The sequence below is a fragment of the Lolium perenne genome, chromosome 2, assembly GCF_019359855.2.
Source record: "Lolium perenne isolate Kyuss_39 chromosome 2, Kyuss_2.0, whole genome shotgun sequence".
Lineage (NCBI taxonomy): Eukaryota > Viridiplantae > Streptophyta > Magnoliopsida > Poales > Poaceae > Lolium > Lolium perenne.
Window position 1 is genome coordinate 244,697,558 of NC_067245.2, and position 21,215 is coordinate 244,718,772.

The window sequence follows — 21,215 nt, forward strand, 5'->3', positions numbered from 1 at the left end:
GATGGAATTTTAAAGGTAGCACTCAAGCAATTTACTTTGGAATGGCGGAAAATACCATGTAGTAGGTAGGTATAGTGGACACAAATGGCATAGTGGTTGGCTCAAGTATTTTGGATGCATGAGAAGTATTCCCTCTCGATACAAGGTTTAGGCTAGCAAGGCTTATTTGAAACAAACACAAGGATGAACCGGTGCAGCAAAACTCACATAAAAGACATATTGAAAACATTATAAGACTCTACACCGTCTTCCTTGTTGTTCAAACTCAATACTAGAAATTATCTAGACCTTAGAGAAACTAAATATGCAAACCAAATTTTAGCATGCTCTATGTATTTCTTCATTAATGGGTGCAAAGCATATGATGCAAGAGCTTAATCATGAGCACAACAATTGCCAAGTATCACATTACCCAAGACATTAATAGCAATTACTACATGTATCATTTTCCAATTCCAACCATATAACAATTTAACGAAGGAGAAACTTCGCCATGAATACTATGAGTAGAAACTAAGGACATACTTGTCCATATGCTACAGCGGAGCGTGTCTCTCTCCCATAAAGTGAATGCTAGGATCCATTTTATTCAAACAAAACAAAAAACAAAAACAAACCAACGCTCCAAGAAAAGCACATAAGATGTGATGGAATAAAAATATAGTTTCAGGGGAGGAACCTGATAATGTTGTCGATGAAGAAGGGGATGCCTTGGGCATCCCCAAGCTTAGACGCTTGAGTCTTCTTAGAATATGCAGGGGTGAACCACCGGGGCATCCCCAAGCTTAGAGCTTTCACTCTCCTTGATCATGTTGCATCATACTCCTCTCTTGATCCTTGAAAACTTCCTCCACACCAAACTCGAAACAACTTATTAGAGGGTTAGTGCACAATAAAAATTAACATATTCAGAGGTGACACAATCATTCTTAACACTTCTGGACATTGCATAATGCTACTGGACATTAGTGGATCAAAGAAATTCATCCATCATAGCAAAAGAGGCAATGCGAAATAAAAGGCAGAATCTGTCAAAACAGAACAGTTCGTATTGACGAATTTTAAAATGGCACCAGACTTGCTCAAATGAAAATGCTCAAATTGAATGAAAGCTGAGTACATATCTGAGGATCATGCACGTAAATTGGCTTAATTTTCTGAGCTACCTACAGGGAGGTAGACCCAGATTCGTGACAGCAAAGAAATCTGGAACTGCTGATAATCCAAATCTAGTACTTACTTTTCTATCAACGGCTTAACTTGGCACAACAAAACACAAAACTAAGATAAGGAGAGGTTGCTACAGTAGTAAACAACTTCCAAGACACAAAATAAAAACAAAGTACTGTAGGTAAAAACATGGGTTGTCTCCCATAAGCGCTTTTCTTTAACGCCTTTCAGCTAGGCGCAGAAAGTGTGTATCAAGTATTATCAAGAGACGGTGTGTCAACCTTACCTTGGGCTTTACCCTTACCTTTCTTATTGTTTTTCTTTCCCTTTGGTTTAGGAAATATATGATTTCCCCCCGGTATAGAGGTGAATTTCAGAGTGCCTTCTCCAACATCAATGACTGCTCCCAATAGTTTCAGCAGGGATCTTCCGAGTATGAGTTTTCATGTTTCAACAACAAGATAATCAATGGATATTGTTCTTCCAAGAATGGTTGTATGCACACCTGCGGCTATTCCCTTAGGAATTATAATAGAGTTATCAATGAGAGTTATTTCTTCTCCTCCTTCATCGACTCCCCAAAGTTTCAAAGATTTATAAATGCTTTCAGGCATAAGGCAAAATTCATACATAATATCACAGTAGGCATGAAGAGTTCGATCACCGATAACAATTTTAACAGTAGGATCCCACAATGAAAGTTTAGAGTTCACTAAAACTTGTTCAAGACGATTACGAACGTGGCAATAGTTATCATCCAAGCGAGATGTACTTATCTCGAGATTGTTTAATCTACTATATATGCTAATGAGGGCTGAATCAAAGTTATTAGCTGAATCATGTGATGCAACCAACTTCTTTATGGCATTAAAAGCTTGATCCCCATTGCAATGAAGGAAATCTCCTCCCACTAAAGTATCCAAAGCATATCTATAGCGAACCATAAGACCAAAATAAAAATTACTAAGGAGCAAACTTAGAGTCATTTGAGGTTCGGTTTTACGATAAGAAGTAAAAATTCTAGACCAAGCATCCTTAAAACTCTCCTCATCCCCTTGTTTAAAAGTGAAGACTAATTCTTGAGCGAAGAAGTAACAGGTTCAGAGCTAGACATGGTAACAAAAATAACTAATTTTTTTTTTGTATTTTTAATATAGAGTGCAAGACCGTAAATAAAGCAAACTAGATAAAGTAAATGCAAGTAACTAATTTTTTTGTGTTTTTGATATAGCAAACAAGATAGCAAATAAAGTAAAACTAGCAACTAATTTTTTTGTATTTTAATTTAGTGCAGCAAACAAAGTAGTAAATAAAACTAAGCAAGACAAAAAACAAAGTAAAGAGATTGAGAAGTGGAGACTCCCCTGGCAGCGTGTCTGGATCTCCCCGGCAACGGCACCAGACAAAGAGCTTGATGGCGTGTAACTCACACGTTCGTTGGGAACCCCAAGAGGAAGGTATGATGCGTACAGCAGCAAGTTTTCCCTCTGAAAGAAACCAAGGTTTATCGAACCAGGAGGAGCCAAGAAGCACGTTGAAGGTTGATGGCGGCGGGATGTAGTGCGGCGCAACACCGTGGATTCGGCGCCAACGTGGAACCTGCACAACACAACCAAAGTACTTTGTCCCAACGAAACAGGTGAGGTTGTCAATCTCACCGGCTTGCTGTAACAAAGGATTAACCGTATTGTGTGGAAGATGATTGTTTGCGAAAACGGTAAAACGATGTGCAGTAGATTGAATTTCGGTAAAGAGAATTGGACCGGGTCCACGGTTCACTAGAGGTGTCTCTGGAAGGTTTTCCGTATCGTGGCTCTCTTGCGGGGGTTTCGTCACGGAGGCTTTAAGTAGGCGGAAGGGCAAGTCGGGAGGGGCACAGGGGCCCCACACCATAGGCCGGCGCGGCCAAGGGGGGGCGCGCCGCCCTAGGGTTTGGGCACCCTGTGGCCCCACTTCGCTTTCGTCTTCGGACTTCCGGAAGCTTCGTGGCAAAATAGGCCCTGGGCGTTGATTTCGTCCAATTCCGAGAATATTTCCTTACTAGGATTTACGAAACCAAAAACAGCAGAACAAAGAATCGGCACTTCGGCATCTTGTTAATAGGTTAGTTCCAGAAAATGCACGAATATGACATAAAGTGTGCATAAAACATGTAGATAACATCAATAATGTGGCATGGAACATAAGAAATTATCGATACGTCGGAGACGTATCAAGCGACGGCAGCAGGTTCTACGTGCTTCAGCCCGCTGAACAGCGCCACGAGAAGCGACCGCTCAGAGAAGCTGCATCAGTGTTCGATCGAGGCTCGAGACTTGCAGCGAGCTGAGCGAGGTGTGGCTTAGAGAGAAGACAGCATTCTCTTTAGGCTACAGCGGCGACGCGCCTGTCCGCCGCCGACGAGAAACCCTACAATCGCGAGACGGCAGAGCTCGGTCGGCACGGGCCCGGCGTGAACAGGTTCTAGGGGAGATGAGCTCTTGGAGCATGGCGACGCCGGCGAGGAAGGCCGAGAAGGCCGGGACCTCGCTGCTGACCAGTTTGTTCACGAGCGAGATGCCCATCCAGCGGCAGGGCGTGGCGTCACTGGGTTCAATCCGCGAGCGCGCCGTCGGCAGGGTGAGCAGGTAGATGTTGTCCCTGGTTCAGGCCATGCAACCGCATCACCAGCAGGCCATTGGCCGCGACGGCGAGCACGAGGATGGGGAGGAAGGAGCCCATGGTGTTGCTCGGCGGCGGCGGGCGGGTCCTTTGTCTGCACGCAAGAGGCGTTTCAGGATGAGGACTGAGGGGTGGCCTATGTGGCCGAAACCACTAACCACCGTGGCCAAAACCGCTACCAAAACAGCCCATATAGTCTTAGGGGGGTAATTTGCCTGGTTTTGGATACTTGTGGGGGTTAAATAACCCAGTTGAAACATAAGGGGGGTTAGCGCCCCAAATGCAATAGATAGGGGGGTTATTTGGACTTCTTTCGCGCTGGTGGTTAGAGGAGAAATGGCGTGACCTGGTTGGTTAGAGGAGTGCTGCGGTTGGACTAACCCTAAACGGGTGGGCTGGCGTATTGGAGTGTTTTGGCCCAGTTTACTTAGCGGCCACTTTTAAATTTATTTCAACAATTTAGTCAAACTTTCCCGCCCAAACTGCACCAAAACCCTAGGAACGCCCTAGAAAGCTTCTATATATATACCCTTTGTGCATCAAATCATAACAAAAGATATCAAAACTCAAGTCTGAGAACAAAAATCTTGCTACTTAGAACCTAAATAAAGCTAAATGAGTATGTGTCGTCTTAGATGTGAATCTAGACTTTTCCCGTTCCTTCCAAAGAGCTCTTGAGAGTCCACCCTCGGTGCCGCCTCTGCCTCCTTCCTCTAGAGGTGCGTCCGTCGTGAGCGAGTGTGTGCGAGGTAGCCACATTCCCTCCTTGTATACTAGGTTTAGAAGTAGCTCTACGTGTAGGTTTTCGCTAGTGGAGTTTGGCGGCATGCCGGTATGGGATCAATCGTTAGAGCACACAGGTTAAGTCTAGCAGAGGTCTGCCATGGTGCTTTCAAGGTCAAAGCCGGAGTTGGGGATGGACAAAATCGTGGCGTTACCGTTCGATATGTCTACAGTAAGGGTCGGGTGTGCCCGATATTGAGTGGTGTTGGAGGGGTATCGGCTGCTAATCCATTCTTATTGTCATCGTCAGGGTGGTGGAGGTGAGGCGGGGTTTAAGGTGGAGATGGGGACGGGGGTCTCCGGGGGGCTCTCCACCATCCCCGCCCTATCCCCGCTAATCCACATCCATGTCATCCCTACCAAGCTTCGCGAGGGGAATATCGTCCCCATCCCCGAAATAATCGGGTACCCAATCCCCACGGATACTAGCTGGCAACTGCTCGTACTCGTTGGTCAACTGCTTCAACTCGCAAATCGCTTAGTAGATGCAGATGGCCGCATCAGTGTGTCACCAGCCTCGCCTGCACCTACTCCCACTCGCAATCATCATCGTACTCGCAGAGTCGCTGGGCACCGTCATTGCTGAGTCGTCCGTCACCGTCGCAACCATCTTCTTTCTCGGCCATTGATCGCCTTGCGATCTTGATAAGGAGGACGTCAGGACGAGGAGCGGGTGAGGGCCACGGGAGAAGGGACCAGAGGTAGTAGACGGGAAGCGATGGACCTCATGGATGGACAGAGCTGCTCACCGCCAGTTTAGTAGTCGTGGTCTAGGGTAGATGGAAATAGGGACCAGAGGCGAGGGGAATGGGGACATGGGAATCGGGACAGACCAGAGAGATGGGGAGAGTGGCGGCTGGGGGTGGGGGAAATGAATGGATCAGTTAGTTTTAGGGTTGCTTATCGGGTATCCGCAGGGACTCCTTGTTTCCAAGTCGTCCCTCGTACATGTACCCGCTAGCTAACGGATACCCGCCCTACCATACCCGTGGGGAGAAAATGGCCCCCATCCCCGCCACTAATGGGTGAGATACCCAGTCCCCATGGGAAAACTGCCACCTTAAGGCAAGGTGAGCAGTTTCTTGGGAAAGTTGAAGGAGATTAGGCGAGGCTTCATGTTCTTGGTCAGCAACATCTACGCTCAAGGATGATTTTGGATTGGTATTTTTGAGATTGCTCCTAGGAGAGCGTATGAACAACAATGTTTCATTTACCGCTCGAAGGACGACCTTCTCTAGAGGCTACGCCGCCCTCTACTCTGGTCATTTACCGATCTTCCAGTCATTGTTGATTCTTCTGGTCGAATGTCAACCTTTCTATTTCCTCTCGGGCAGTGAGCCTGAAGGGGCGGCATGGGCACTTCATCGTGGCGTCCATGGATGTCCATCAAAGCTCTGTCATCCCAAGTGACTTTGTTCCCCCTAGCTAGCGGCGTCATGCCTCACTTAGCTCACAAGTTTATGTGGTTTTGAGTACAACCATAGTATTTGTAACAATGGCATTATTATGGACACCATGCCCAAGAACTAGGGTTTTGTGCATGATTTTATGTGTTCACGTGTTCAGACCAGAATGAAAATATTCCTACCTTATTTAGAAGTGGTGATTGTATGTGAAACTCCTCCTTATTAGTGATATAATACTACATAGTACCAAAACCAACTAAAAAAAGACCCCAATTATTATAAAAATGTTCATTGCTTCGAAGTGTGAGTTTTGAGCCCCATGTCTAGAAACTTCATGTTAGTAAGTTGTGTATTGGTTTGTCTGCTTTTCCACCTTATATGCCCATGTTAGTAATTCATGCCAAAGATATGGTTTTACGACCATTTTTGCTTGATCTAATGTGGCCCCTAGGATGAAAATGCCCCAACTTTTTATAAAAATTGGTGATTTATGTTATTTTTCTATTTCTTAGTGGTTTAATAATGCATAATAACATGACCATCTCAAAAGGATACCTAGTCGTTATAGAAACTAGTTAACTTGCTCTAAAGTGGGAGTTTCCTGCTCCAAGTACATACTTGTTTTGCTAGGCGGTCCAATTTGTTAATGAGGTGCCACTTCAAACTTGTTTCTTTAATTTTCCTAGTTACAAACAAGGTTGTATACCCATATCTGGACCACGTGCAATAGGTTAAGTTTTCTGATGGTTCTGGCATGATTTCATGTGTTCCAATATACTTTGATGAAAAAGTAGTGATTTATGTGTATTTCCTCTTGGTTAGTGACATGTAGCCTGAGCTCCAAAACATCTCACGCCTTTTGTTTTTCCTGTTTACCATGCATGTTGAATCATGAGTACACAAAACATAGTCCATTGATCACGTTGACAACATCCATGCTCAAGCAGGAATTTGGCCCGGTGTTTTGGAGATTTCTATCGGGAGAGCACATCAGCAACAATGGTTCATCAAAAGCATGGCGGTGGTCAAAGGACAACCTTCTCTAGAGGCTACACCGCCATGTGCTCGAGCCACTAGGCGGTCATCCAGCTATTGTTGGTTCTTTTGGTCCAATGGCTCTTTGCAAAAGACAAGAACCAATTTGTAGTTCCCTATTTCATTAGGGTCTTTCTGTAAGATGTGTTGAGCTTATGGTAGTATATAGTGTGTTCGGGGTCCTTCAAGTCCCTTCTTGTGTTAACAAATAGTTTTAGATGTGAATGTGAGCGGCTCACACAAGAACTATGGAATCGAGAGGCTTCTGCCAAATGGGAGAAGATGGTATTTAAATACTTTTCATGGAAAATAGGTATTTAGATACTTGACTTTGTGTGACTTCGAGAGTTCTAAGGACTAGAAGAATCACAACGAGTTAATTATAGGGTTGCACAAGTGGCAAGCGGGGGAACACACGAAGTAGCGGACGGGTGGATGTAGTTTCCGACGACATATCTCAGTAACGAGACATACATGCCCTATAGGGTTGGAGAATAACTAACTAGCTAAGAGATGATGTAGGGCCCACACAATGGTGACATGCCTTGCTTAGCTCACAAGTTTATGTGGTGTTGAGTAAAACCATAGTATTTGTACCAATGGCATTATTATGGACACCATGCCAAAGAGCTAGGTTTTTTTTGTGTGATTTAATGTGTTCACATGTTTAGCAACACAAGAATGAAAATACACCTAACTTATTTAGGAAGCGGTGATTGTATGTGAATTCCTCCTTATTAGTGATATAATAGGGCATAGTAGCAAAACCAACTCAAAAGACCCAATTTATTATAAAAATGTTCATTTGCTTCGAGGTACGAGTTTTGAGCTCCATGTCTAGAAACTTCCTATTAGTAAGTTGTGTATTGGATTGTCTACTTTCCCACCAACCTTATATATATACATGTTACCAATTCATGTCAAAGATATGGTTTTATGACTGTTTTTGCTTGACTGAATGTGGCCCCAGAGACGAAAATACACCAATTTTTTTTATACAAATTGGTGATATATGTGATTTTCCTATTTCTTTATGGTTTAGTAAGGGATAATAACAATACCATCTAAAAAATATACTAACTTGTTACAAAACTAGTTAACTTGCTCTCAAGTGGAAGTTTCCCGCGCTAAGTACATACTTTTTTTGCTAGGCGGTCCAATTTGTTAAGGAGGTGCCGCTTAAAACTTGTGTATTGAATGTTCCTAGTTACGACCACATGCAATAGGTTAGGGTTTGTGATGGTTTTGGCATGCTTTCATGTGTTCCTATGATTGTGGCTCCTATAAAGGCAATACTTTGATAAAAAAGAAGTGGTGATTTATGTGTATTTTCTCTTGATTAGTGACATAATAGGGCACATAAACAATATTGACTTACAACTAGCCAAGTTATAAAAATTTGTTCAGCTGATTCAAAGTGGGAGCTTTCCACTCTAAGCATATAAAGTTTATGGAGGGTAGTCCAACTTGTGAAGGACGTGCCATTTGAAAAGTGGTATATGAGTTATACGAATTACCGACACTCTATTTTGCGTGATTTTATGTGTCCCCATATTTTACAGCCTTGTTCAACAGTATAATATGTGGTATATGTCTTATTATTTTATTGAACAAATTAATCGGTATGGAGTGAGTAAAAAAATGCTTAATTGGTCTTGGGAAACATAGACATTCGCTCATTTGTGTATGGAGGGAGTATCTGCAGATGAAAATCTGATTGTTGGAGCTTGTTGACCAGTATATTCAGATTTGGAAGGTCGAGAGGCAAATCCCGTAGACCAAGAAAAAAAATTAATTATTCCTATAGAAAATATGGTGAGGCATCAGTAGAATTTAAATCGTGCCTAAAATCAAGATGATTTACTCGGTAGTTTGTTTTTCTACCCAATCAAGTGTGATAGTTAATAAGGAAAAGCGCAATTCTATTGAAAATTTGGTAAGGCATCAATAGAATTTAAACCGTGTCTATAATTAGTAAGATGATTTGCACGGAAGATTGTTTTTCTGCTCAATCAATTGTGGGAAAAAGCAATCGAGGAATCAACTGCCTACTTTGTACTAGGAAAGTAAGTAATCACAGAAATATGTAGGTTCCAGATATTTAGGAAACAAATTAAACGTTCTTCCACCATGTCTCCTACCGCAGATTTCCACAAGCAGTTCAAAGAAAGAAAGAAAACACTCAACGCCTCACGCCATTTTCTCCTCCCATCACGCACACCTCTCCCGATCTCCTCTGCCGCCGCCTCCGCCACGACGGACAGATCCCGGCCAGCTCCGGCGACTCCTCGCGTTGCTCAGCACCGCCCCGGCACCACATCCTCGTCCTCCACCGATTCCATGCCGCGGAACCATCGATCTGATGCTCCCCGTCGAACCCTAGCAGCGATGTACCCCGTCTTGTTGGTGCCGCCAGACCCATGCAACGCGACTCCAGGCCCAGCTCCTTCAGCGAAGAAACCGTGGCGGCGCGGTTGCCTTTCTCGCCGGTGCGCGGTTGGTTCGAGCGCCGCGCTCCGTCGAGCTCGCCAGACCGCGTCGCGCTCGTGGCCGATGCAGTTGGGAGGGCGCTGCACGCCGGCCACCTGGACGGGACGGCGGCGACGCGAGCCATGGACGGCCGCTCATGCCGACGTCCTCCACGCGTCTCCTCTGAGGAGGGGACGGGATCTCGTCCGTCGGCATCACCGACGCAGCTCCCCGCTCTGCAAGGACTGCTGCGCGCGCGGCTTCCCCGTGGCCGGCCATGTGAAGCCACCGTTTGTCCGCAGGTGAGAACACTTCTCGCCCCGCTCTGCTTTTCCTTACTGTGTCGATGCAAGTGGAGGTGCTCTGTGTCCTAATCCAGAGAGGAAAGAAGCTAGTATTGTGGTGTCTTCTCCTTTAGGTTATCTACTAGTACTAGCCTCCACAAAATTGCTGATTGATCAACACTAAAATCTCTTAAGTAGTAGGCTACAATATACAATCATCAAACATTTTTCCAATAATCCAGGAGCAAAAACATGTCCATAACTTTGCTTCTTACCAGACGGATGAGGCGTAATAATTGAGTACATCAGCCAACAGCTGACTGAATCAGCTTTTAGTACCGAAAGTGTCCAAACAAATATATAGGAGCCTTCTAATCTGTACTCTTGATTCTATCACTTGTATATAGGAAGGTGATTTGAGGATTTCTTGTACCAAATCGGAAATCAAAATCAGGCAAATAACTTACTGATGTTGGTCTGTTCCACAATTTGTATGCAGTCACCGGGAGATGCCTGAAATTCATGTGTCGCCCTCCATCGATGCCATGCCGCGGAACCGTTGATCTGATGCTCCCCGTCGAACCCTACCAGCGATGTATCTCCTCTTGTTGGCGCCGCCGGACCCCTGAGATGTGGCTCCAGGCCTAGCTCCTTCAGCCATGAACCTGTGGCGGTGCAGTTGGCTTTCTCACCGGTGCGCGCATGCATCGGTTGGTTCGGGCGCGGCGCTCCGTCGAGCTCGCCAGACCGCATCGCACGCGTTGCCGATGCACTTGGGAGGGCGCTGCACGCCGGCCATCAGGGCGGGACGGCGGCGCCGTGAGCCATGGAGGGATGCTCATGCCACCGTCCTCCACGCATCTCCTCTAAGGACGGGACAGAAGGCTTGTCCGTCGGCATTGCCGGCGCGACTCCCCGCCATGTGCTGCCCGCCATGTGAGGCCATCGTCTGTTTGCAGGTGAGACCAATTCTGGCTCTGCTTTGCTTTGCTGTGTCAATGGAACTGGATGTGATTTGTGTGCTAATCGAGAGAGGAAAGAAGCTGTGTTGTGGTGTCAGCCAAACTGACGCATATATGTAATCTCCATTTAGTTATGTAGTACTACTACTAGTTTCCACAAATATGCTGACTGACCAAGTGCTAGGCTACGTTGTACAATTATGGACATTTCTCTAGTAGCTCAGGAGCAAAAACATGTCCATAACTTGCTTTTTACCAGACGTACGAGGTGTTATATTTGAGGAAATAAGCAAGCAGCTAACGGAATCAGATTTTTTTACCTAAAGTCCAAACAAATAGGAGCCTTCTAATTTCTTCCAAATCCTATTTGTTCTCCTGATTCAGTCACCTGTATCTAGGGAGGTGGTATGAATATTTCTTCTACCAATTGAAACTGCAAATCAAGCAAGCAACTCTCTGTTCCATTCATGCTGTCACAGGGAGTTCTCTGAAATTCATGTGTCACCAAAGGCACATCTCATTTTCAGTCTGTTGTTTGTATACCTCAATCATTGTTTTGTGTAGGAATGTAGGAATTTAATGGTGCATTTGTGAGGTGAATATGGTCTTAGATTCGATTTTTCTAGTTGTAGTTTTTTCCTTGTGTCATGTAGGCAGTCAAGCCAAGTAAAGATATATAATCCTTTAGTTAAGTAATTTAGCAGGAAGAGAACGATTTTGAGAAAGAAAGAACAAAGTATGTCATCTTTACATGTAGCTGTACACCCAGATCATTATTTATTTTGTTTTGTTTCTTGTGAGCAGAATTACAATTATAGTCATTCTGCGTACTGATGCATGCAGCAATTCTAATATCCAAATGAGCAAATACTACCTGAAACTCTTGAAGACATACTAGCTAGTTAATTCTGCTATAAATCATGAAACATTGTTCTCCTTATTTGGGGTATGCTCTTGTAATGATAGTTTTTCCTAATAAATGGTTAGACTGAAATTATGTTTGTTGTTGGTCCAGATGTGCTTGGTCTGTATCTATGTATTGCGGCATTGTCTGTTGGGTTAGAAAAAATGTTTTCAGCTATATTATTTAGTAGACCGAACTCTGAACTGTCTATGAAAAGCACTAGAAATTTTTAAACCTGACATTTTTTTATTGATTCTCTTGCATTCTATCTTGGGCAGCCATTGGAGTGGACGGTGGAGTGTCTCAGAGGAAGGCGCCTCACCAAATTGGAAGAGGGCTTAGTGTGTGAACCTGATGAATGTCGCACCCTTGCAGGTGATTCCGATACTTCTAACGAACTTGCTGTCAAAATTGTTGACATCTTGATGGTCTTATGTAGACATAAAAAATGGAATTGTGCATTGAATTACTCATCTTGAATTCTGAAATTCTTCTTCTTCTTGATCGTGTGTATTGGCAGTGTATGTTGTATTGTCTGGCAATGCTTCTATGTGTCATTGAGACGTTTTAGTTTTCTAGCTAGAGGTGTTAGAAATTCTGCAGAGGTACGTGTATGCTAGCAGTAGAAGAGGTTATCAAGTCATGATTTCAGCTCGTTCCTAGTATACATGCATGATGTAAATCCTCTCAAAGTAAATATACTAGTATTTAGTGGTTTTGTATCATGTAGCGAATTGCTGGCAACATTGGAATTGCTAAAGCATTATATAGGCATGAAAAGTACTAATACGGGCAAGCCTCGTTGTTGTTTTTGCTTCTTGCTTTTCTTTGCTTTCCTAGTCCATCTACTAGTTTTCTTCTAACTTTTGTTAGAATTGGCTTTAGTTTTAGTTGTTTCCGCTGTGCTGATTGTACTTTGTATCGTTTTCAATTTCTTATAATACATGTACTCCGTAACATATTTTGGGGTGTGTTTGAGAATTTTTAGCATGTCACATATCCAATGATCAATTGTTGAATGCATAATTGGTTCCAATTCATAAGCTTACGACAGGGATATACCATTTTGAGCTATTTTAATGATCAGGTGTTCAGGAACAACCTATTAATCGGGTCTCAGTTAAGGTGAAACCTATCTATTGTTCACCATGGTTCCTACTTTCCTAATGTTGTTCTGGAATTAGGTTGTTAGCTGCCTTTTTGTTCAGTAGCTGCTTCAGTTTTTTTTTTCCTGTATAGGCCTATAGGTTTAAGAGTGATTTGCGGAGTTCGAATTATGTTGTGCCACTAACTCACTCATGGGAACCATTTATTTAAACATAATAAATAATTATTTGACTGAATATTTGTTGGTGCATTCTTTCAAGGATTGCTACCTAGCCATGTCAAATTGTGTGTATAATAAATCAAGTATTACAGACCAATCTTTGAATTGTTAATGGGCACACTATGGTTCATGTTCCTTATTACACATTCAGATATTTGTCAAGATTCAAAATAGAGTATTAACCTGCTATATTTTATTACTAATTGAGCAACTAACTTGGGAGCAGATGTTGTCAACATAGTAAATTGGATTGTATTTACCTATGAAAATATATTGGTTGTGCCCTTCTTTTATTGGTAGTATGATTCTCCAGTCTTGCATCAAGAAGCACTTTACCTCAAATTGCAAATAAAAAGAGGGAATGGTTTTTTGCAACTTCAATAGAAGGAATCTAATTCTGCTTTTGCGGACATAAGACGCCAAAAACACACTGTTATAACCAAGTTCACGAATACACCAAGCTCCAGCTGAAGCATGACATGGTACTATTGTTGCATGGTGCTGGGTGTTAGCCTGTAGGTCCGAACTCACCATCTTTGAGGTAAAACTAGCTCCATGCAGCAGCTTTAGCTTGTATATGCTCTGAAAGATTATTCTAGAATCTTGATGAAGTGGAAGCTTTTCCGTAATAGAATGAATGAGTGTGTTATATTTTGTTTTGAACCTTTGAGTTTTTGTACATAAATTTCCTAGTTCTAAACCTTTCGTAATATCTAACAATCCCTCAAGTCATTTCACGTTACACTAGGCTGCTAGCTTAGCTTTTTTTTGAAATTTTAACCTCCATGTTTCGAATTTTAATTTGTTACTAGAGTGGGCCCTTATTTTTAGTTAGAATGCCTAGGTCTGGTATGGCATGATCTTCTTTTTACAAGCATGTAGCTATCTATTATTTGAGTGGGTAGGCTATTAAGTTGTACAATGTCTACCTCTTACTGTCTGAAGATAACCCGAGAGATGATTTGCCAACAACCTAATAGACATGTAGCAAACCCTACCTCTTCAACGAAATGAAAGAGAAAGATTCCTTTGCGTTTCCTCGAAAAAAAGATTACATTTGTCTTTAATTAGATTTGCCGCTCAGAAGTAGAACATTAAATATTGTAATTACAATGATTGTCTGATGTTTAAAAAGAAAAGTGATGACGCTATTGTGTCGTTGGATAAAAAATGTTCAGACTTTTTTGGTCATATTACCATGTTCACCATCAGCCACCGGAGCCCCTATCTGTAAACCAGCATTCTTGCATGAACTCTACCTGTGAACAAACAATCTTGCATGAGCAAAAATGCAGCTTTTGTTTCTCTGATCCATCTTTGAATGAGATAAAGAGAGTGATCTTAATTTTTCTTTCAACCGACTTCATGTCATTTTCTGTAATGTGAAGGTGTTTAAACTTTTCTGCGAACAATCTTAAAATTTGCAGAGAATATGATTGGCATGTGTCATTACTAGTGATTCCATTCCATGATGTAACTCTTTTGTGCACTCTTATTCTTCATTCTGTGCCTTTTATGTTCTATGCTTGCTAACTTCTTAAGTTTGATTCTGACTATATCATTTTTGAGAGACGGCGTATAACACCTGATGTTAACAATGAATTGCAATAACCAGTCAGGATTTTCCCTGGAATCACATTTTTGATACGAGATCTGGTAGATGAAGGATTTGGTTGAGTTGCCGGGATTGAGATGGTAAGCCTGGCTTTTCCTGGGATGTTTGGCTGATTCATTTGTGTGATGTGTCTGATTGATGCAAGCTTGTGTTGTTGTTGTTCTTTTTTTTTTGTTCAGCTGGGGCGCAGGGATACTGCACTTGACATGGCCAAGTTTGTCTACATGGATGTCCATGTGAAGCTCACTGATGGCCGGCAAGGTTGATTCCCACCATCAAATCTTCCTTTTCTCTTTGTATATTAAGCTCTATACCATCATATGCAGTAGAGTCCCCCCTGATTTATTTGTGTTAAGCTATGTTACCAAGTGCAATAGTACTGACACAACTTATGAAGTTGTCCCTTGGTTATGGTGAGCCCCATAACGGTGATGTATTTGGTAGTGTGAACTAATTAGATGCATATTATAAATTTGGCTTTGAATGCCCCTGGTTTTGTTTGTGCATTTTGTGTTTTTGTAGTGTTGACGTGTCTTGATTTGACTTGTTTATTTAGTCTATATATGTGCCAATATACATGTGTCTACATCAAATATACAGGTAGGGTGGAAAATCAACTTTTACTTGCTTGTTAATATCATGTGTTATATAGACTGGTTATTGCAATTCATTGATAACAAGTATTATGTATTTATCAAAAAAATCATTGTTAACCTCCTATATATCTAGCTTAACTCAGTTTTAGCTTCTGTTTTTGCTTAGATTTCCATCAGATGCATTGTCTAGTTGTTACTAGTCTTCCTTTTTAGTCGTGGTGGTTTATTTAGGAGTACGGGGCAAATTTATGGAGTGCTTTCTTATTTTCCTTGGTATAGGCTTAAGAGTGCTTTCTTATATTTAAAGAAGTTCCCGTGGCTCTCCAAATTTAAGTTGTTTTCTGTCAAGGCATCAAGATAACACTTGTCCGTGTCTAATAATCATTGCTTTATCTAGCAATACTACCCTTACTAGTATTTGGCTTTTACATACTTACCTTAGTAGATAGTATATATGTCAGGTTATTTGTCAATTTGACACCTTATTTTGCTATGTTTTTGGAATGACATGGTATTTTACACCCTCCTTGTTAATGTAGGTGTAGCTTATGCTTGGATATTCAATGTATGTTTTGTGATATGTCATGGTGCATTTCTTTCCAGCTACATTAGGTGATGTGTCTTGTGTGCAATGATGACAGTAATTGTTATGTTGCTGATAATTTGTCTAACAATTGCCTCCATTATCACAGTTGGCCAAAGAGATTGTTGATTTTTTCCTTGACTACTTCATGAACCTTGCAGAAAACTACACTATTGGTCTCCAGGGCTTCCTTGTCTTCAACGCTGTTGGAGGTGGAACTTGCTATGGCCTTGGTTCTCTTCTCCTTGAGCAGCTCTTTGTTGACTGTGGAATAAATTACAAGCTTGAGTTCACTTGTGTGTCCTCACTCTCTCATTGAACACATTTATGTGGTTGTTCTTAACAACGAGGCTATCTATGCCATCTGCCTCTAGTCCCTTGATATTGAGCGCCCAACCTACACCAACCTGAACATGCTTATGTCTCAGGTATAAGCCTATTTCTTTCTAGTGCATGTTTTATGTATGGGGAATGCTGTAGTATTGTGTAATATTTTCTTTCACTCTCATTAACTAGGTTAAAACTAATGTGTAGGTCATATCATCATTGGCTTCTCCTCTGGGGCTTGTTGGTGTTCCGAGTGTTGATGTCAATGACCTCCAAACCAATCTGGTGGCCTACCCAAGTATCCACTTCGTGCTTTCCTCGTATACGCGCAATTTAGGTACCTCCGCTGGAATACTAGAGGCGATGACACTAAAGTCTTGATCAAAGGTAATTTTGAGTTATCAATATTAATGGTTTTGAGCACTCTGGTAGACTATTCTGAGTGTTTATTTTTGTAGTTAGGTGGAGTACATGTTAATATTACGCGATACTGCAGAACTACAGTTTTCCAGTGAGGTAGGTTTAGAACTTTGGTTATGGTTGGTATCTACGCGACATGGTTCTACTTTCACATGCTAATTAAGTGAACAAAGCGAATTTTGTCTCATGAGTTCATCTGGATATCGTAAAGCAATGTTAATTACGATGTATCTGTATCTGGACAATAGGGCGCCGAGGTAGAGACTAATTTTGCAAAGCAAAACTACCATTTGGTGGACTCCCAAGCCTCTCCTCGCAGGCTACTGGACACAAATGATTTTCTAAGAACCAACGAATTTTGAGGCATTTTGATGGACTTCATGCAGATAGATGCTTTATATTTTTATCTCACCAACTACAATTGGTATTTAAGTTTAAATCTGAGATGGTTATGTTATAGTTTCATTTTGGTAGATTTGGCAGTGAACCCTGTGGAAAAGAAGAGCACTACTCGCCCAGAGGTTCATGTGTATGTATGTAATACAATATGGTTGTAGGTAGCCAGTTTTGATGAGAGCAAGTATTATTAGTTATACCGTTAAATCCTACAACTATTCTACTGCCTCCGTTCCAAATTATAAGATGTTATGGCAGGCTACCAAAACATCTTATATTTTGAAACATAGGTAAAAGAATTTTAGGCTGTTAGTGGTGGTCACGATTTCAGAAGCAAGTGAAATGTCTATATGTAGCAAATTATATGTTTGTTTATAGCCATCTTTGTATTTTATACTATTATTTGATTTGCCAGTAGAATGCATATGTGTGTTATATTTGTTTTGAGCCTCTGAGTTTTCCTACATAAATTTGCTAGTTCTAAACCTCTCGTAATATATAACATTCCCTCTCTGTCATATTACGTTGCTCCAGGCTACTAGCTTAGTGGTTTCAAATTTTAGCCTACTTGTTTCATATTTTCATTCTTACTAGAGTGGACCCTCTATTTTAGTTAGAATGGCTAAGTCGGCTATGGCATGATCTTTCTTTCGACCAGAATGTAGCCATCTATTATTTGAGCGGGCAGACTGTTAAGTTGTATGAATGTCTCTCTTATATTTGAAAGATTACAGTTGTCTTTAATTTGATTGGCCACTGAAAAAGCAGAACCATATTTTGATGGCAGTAATTGTCTGGCCTAGAAATACAACAGTGACAATGTCCATTTGTTAGGTCACTCCATACTATTGTGACATACATAGAACAAATGTTCACATGCTTTTTCTGCTCATATTACCATGTTCACCATCAGGCCACCATAGCCTTTCTCCCTGAACCAACATTCTTGCATGAACTCTGTCTGGGAACCAACATTCTTGCATGAACTCTGTCTGGGAACCAACATTCTTGCATGAACTCTGTCTGGAAACCAACATTTTTGCATGAGCAGAAATGCAACATTTTTTATGTGAACCAACTTTTAACCTCTGAATCTCATCTTTTTGTGTGTTTTGCAGGTCAATGATGCGCCCTGGAATCGTTCCGTGCCTGGCTGCTAATTGGTGTATTTTCCTTGTATTCCAAGGACGCGGTGCTGATGTTGTTCCTCCAGATGCGTAGTCGCTGCCACCGCAAGAAAGATGACGACATACTGCTGCTAGGTTACTCCACACGCTGCTGTATGCCGGTGAGTACATTCTCCTGGCCCTGTACGTTTCTCTTTTGCTGTGCTAAATTGCCTTCTACAAAATATGTGACCGGTATTATGTTTCATATTTGAAACCTGAATATGGTTCTTTGGCATGTATCAAACACTTCAACCACAAGGACAGCTGTTCATAGAGCGTGAAATGATTTTAATTCATTTTATTAGTTGCATACTTGCCTCCTTGTTTATGGTACATCTAGTTTCTCTGAAGACCTGGTAAAGATACCTGAACATGTTAAATAGTCACTACCATACCTGAACATGTTAAAGATTTTTAGGCTGTTAGTGGTGGGCACGGCATCAGAAGCAAGTGAAATATATGTAGGTAGCATAGTCATCTTTGTATTTTATACCATAGTCATCTTTGTATTTTATACTGTTATTTGATTTGCAGTAAAATGCATGAGTGTGTTTGTTTTGAGCCTCTGAGTTTTCCTTCCTAAATTTACTAGTTCTAAACCTTTCGTATTATCTAACATTCACTCGTGTCATTTCACGTTGCCGCAAGCTGGTAGCTTAGCGGTTTCAAATTTTAATCCGTGATTGGAATTTTCATTCTTACTCGAGTGGACCCTTTCTTTTAGTTAGAGTGCCTAGGTCTGGTATTACATGATATTTCTTTTGACAAGCATTTAGCCATCTATTATTTGAGCGGGTAGACTGTTAAGTTGTACAAAATGTCTCTCTCTTATATTTGAAAGATTATGGTTGTCTTTAATTTAATTGGCCACTGAAAAAGTAGAACCATATTTTGTTGGCAGTGATTGTCGTGGAACTACAACAGTGACAGTGTCTATTTCTTAGCTCACTCCATGCTATTGTGACATAGAGAACAAATGTTCACACACTTTTCTGCCCATATTACCATGTTCACCATCAGGACACCATAGCTTCTCTCCTTGAACCAAAATTCTTGCATGAACTATGTGTGTGAACCAACATTCTTGCATGAGCAGAAAAGCAACATTTTTTCCATGTGAACCAACTCTAAACCCCTGAATCTCATATGTTTGTGTGTTTTGCAGGTCAATGGTGTGCCCCTGGGATCGTTCCGTGCCTGGCTGCTAATTGATGTATTTTCCTTGTATGAAGGATAAGATGCTGGTGTTGTTCCTCCAGATGCGCCGTCGCTGCCACCGCGAGAAAGATCCCGACTGCTGCTGCTAGTTGACCCCCCATGCTGATGTGCACTGGTGAGTACATTCTCCCGCCCCGTCCGCTTCTCTTTTGTTGATGGGTGGAGGTGGACCTGCAATTGGTAGCTTATTTTATTGTGCTAAATTGCCTTCTGCAAACTATGTTATCAGTACTATGTTTCATAAGCTGGACTGGTTCTTGGGTATGTATAGAGCACTTCAACCACAAGTACAACTGTCCGTAAAGCACGAAAGATATCTGAACGTGTTAAAGCGTCGCTACCATTGTTGTAGAGTTGCATACTTGACTCCTTGCTTATGGTAAAGCTAGTTTCTTTGAAGATTTGGCAAAGATACCTGAACGTGTTGAAGCGTCGCTACCATTTCTATTGTACCGCATTTGCATGCAGATTCAATCTTCAATCTAGTTTTAGGTATAAATTTGCTGGTGGGATCATGCTTGCACTTCGAACAATTGAATGCTTGGTGAGTTCATTTAGGTACTTGAAAAATATTGTGTCGGTGAATCATTCAGTGATTATAAAGGATTTTGACAGTTATCTCATTGATACCTATAAAATACCATAATAACAATAGATTAAAATATCAGTTGTACTCCTATAATACATTTTATCTTATCGGTTTCTGTTTTGTCTTTCTTGTACAACTTTTCATTTTATTAGTTCTACGTTAAATCCTACAACTATGCTACTACCTACGTTCCAGAAATATAAGATTTTATGGCAGGCTACCAAAACATCTTATATTTTGAAACATAGGTAGAAGAATTTTAGGCTATTAGTGGTGGTCAGTGGTCACGATATCAGAAGCAAGTGAAATATATGTAGGTAGCAAATTATTTGTTTGTTTATAGCCATCTTTGTATTTTATACCATTATTTGATTTGCCAGAAGAATGCATCTGTGTTTTAAAACTCCCTCGTGTCATTTTTCGTTGCTCCAGGCTACTAGCTTAGCGGTTTCAAATTTTAAATCGTACTACTATGCTACTCCGTCCGCTCCAAAATATAAGATATTATTGTAGGTTACCAAAACGTCTTATATTTTGAAACACTTGCAGTAGAATTTTAGGCTGTTAGTGGTGGACAGAAGCAAGGGATTGTTCATGAGTGTGTCATATTTGTTTTGAGTCTCCAAGTTTGTCCTACATAAATTTATTAGTACATCTCGTATTAACATCCCCTTGTGTTATTTCACTTGCAGCTCAATCTACTATGCACCTTTGTTGATTGCGATAATCTGTGCTGGCTGCTATGAAGCTTGGTGTGGGCTAAGCAATTTCAAGTAGTGCCCACTTCCCCTTGACAAGAAATGCATTGCAGAAGTAATAGTAACTGGACAAGCTTTAAAAAAGATGTTTGTTGATGCATACCACACGGTATATATAATAAGCGTTGTAGCAGCTTTAGTGCATTTTAATGATTGTTCATCTTTGCGATTGTATTGAGTTTCTCTCGCGGCAACCTGTGTGATGGCCTACAATATTTTCATGGGGATTCCTGAGCCATCGACCAGGTTTAATTTTTGGGCAGAGTTAATGTTATGTTGTGAACTAAACGAGTCCAAAAAAAAAGGCAAATGGCGTTTGAAATCTTTGGCTTGGGTGGAGGGTCTCTTTTACTTCTTGTATAGTTTGTTGTTGCAAAGTGTATGTTGTGAGGATTGACGAATCTTCGCTTAAGAAATTGGAGTTTGTCTTGCTTAATACGGAGTATTTGCAAAGTATTGGATGTAGCTCCCCCAAAAAAGTATTGGATGTAGCTGGGGACAAACTGTCTTGGAGTTGCTCATATTCAAGTTGAAGTAATCTGA

General features: G+C 41.4%; 1 long non-coding RNA gene across 3 annotated transcripts; it reads left to right on the forward strand.

The window, feature by feature from the left end:
• The first annotated feature begins 9,180 nt into the window (after positions 1-9,180).
• LOC139836142 (uncharacterized) lies at positions 9,181-20,996 on the forward strand. Of its 3 annotated transcripts, XR_011752505.1 has the most exons (11): positions 9,181-9,826; positions 10,308-10,767; positions 11,953-12,049; positions 14,617-14,696; positions 14,796-14,877; positions 15,752-15,824; positions 15,957-16,223; positions 16,330-16,509; positions 18,057-18,226; positions 19,273-19,440; positions 20,607-20,996. It is a non-coding gene; the product is annotated as an uncharacterized lncRNA (long non-coding RNA). The 3 variants fall into 3 exon arrangements; XR_011752506.1 differs by lacking the exon at positions 15,752-15,824 and having other exon boundaries at positions 14,621-14,696; XR_011752504.1 differs by lacking the exon at positions 15,752-15,824 and having other exon boundaries at positions 9,182-9,826.
• The last annotated feature ends 219 nt before the right edge of the window (positions 20,997-21,215 follow it).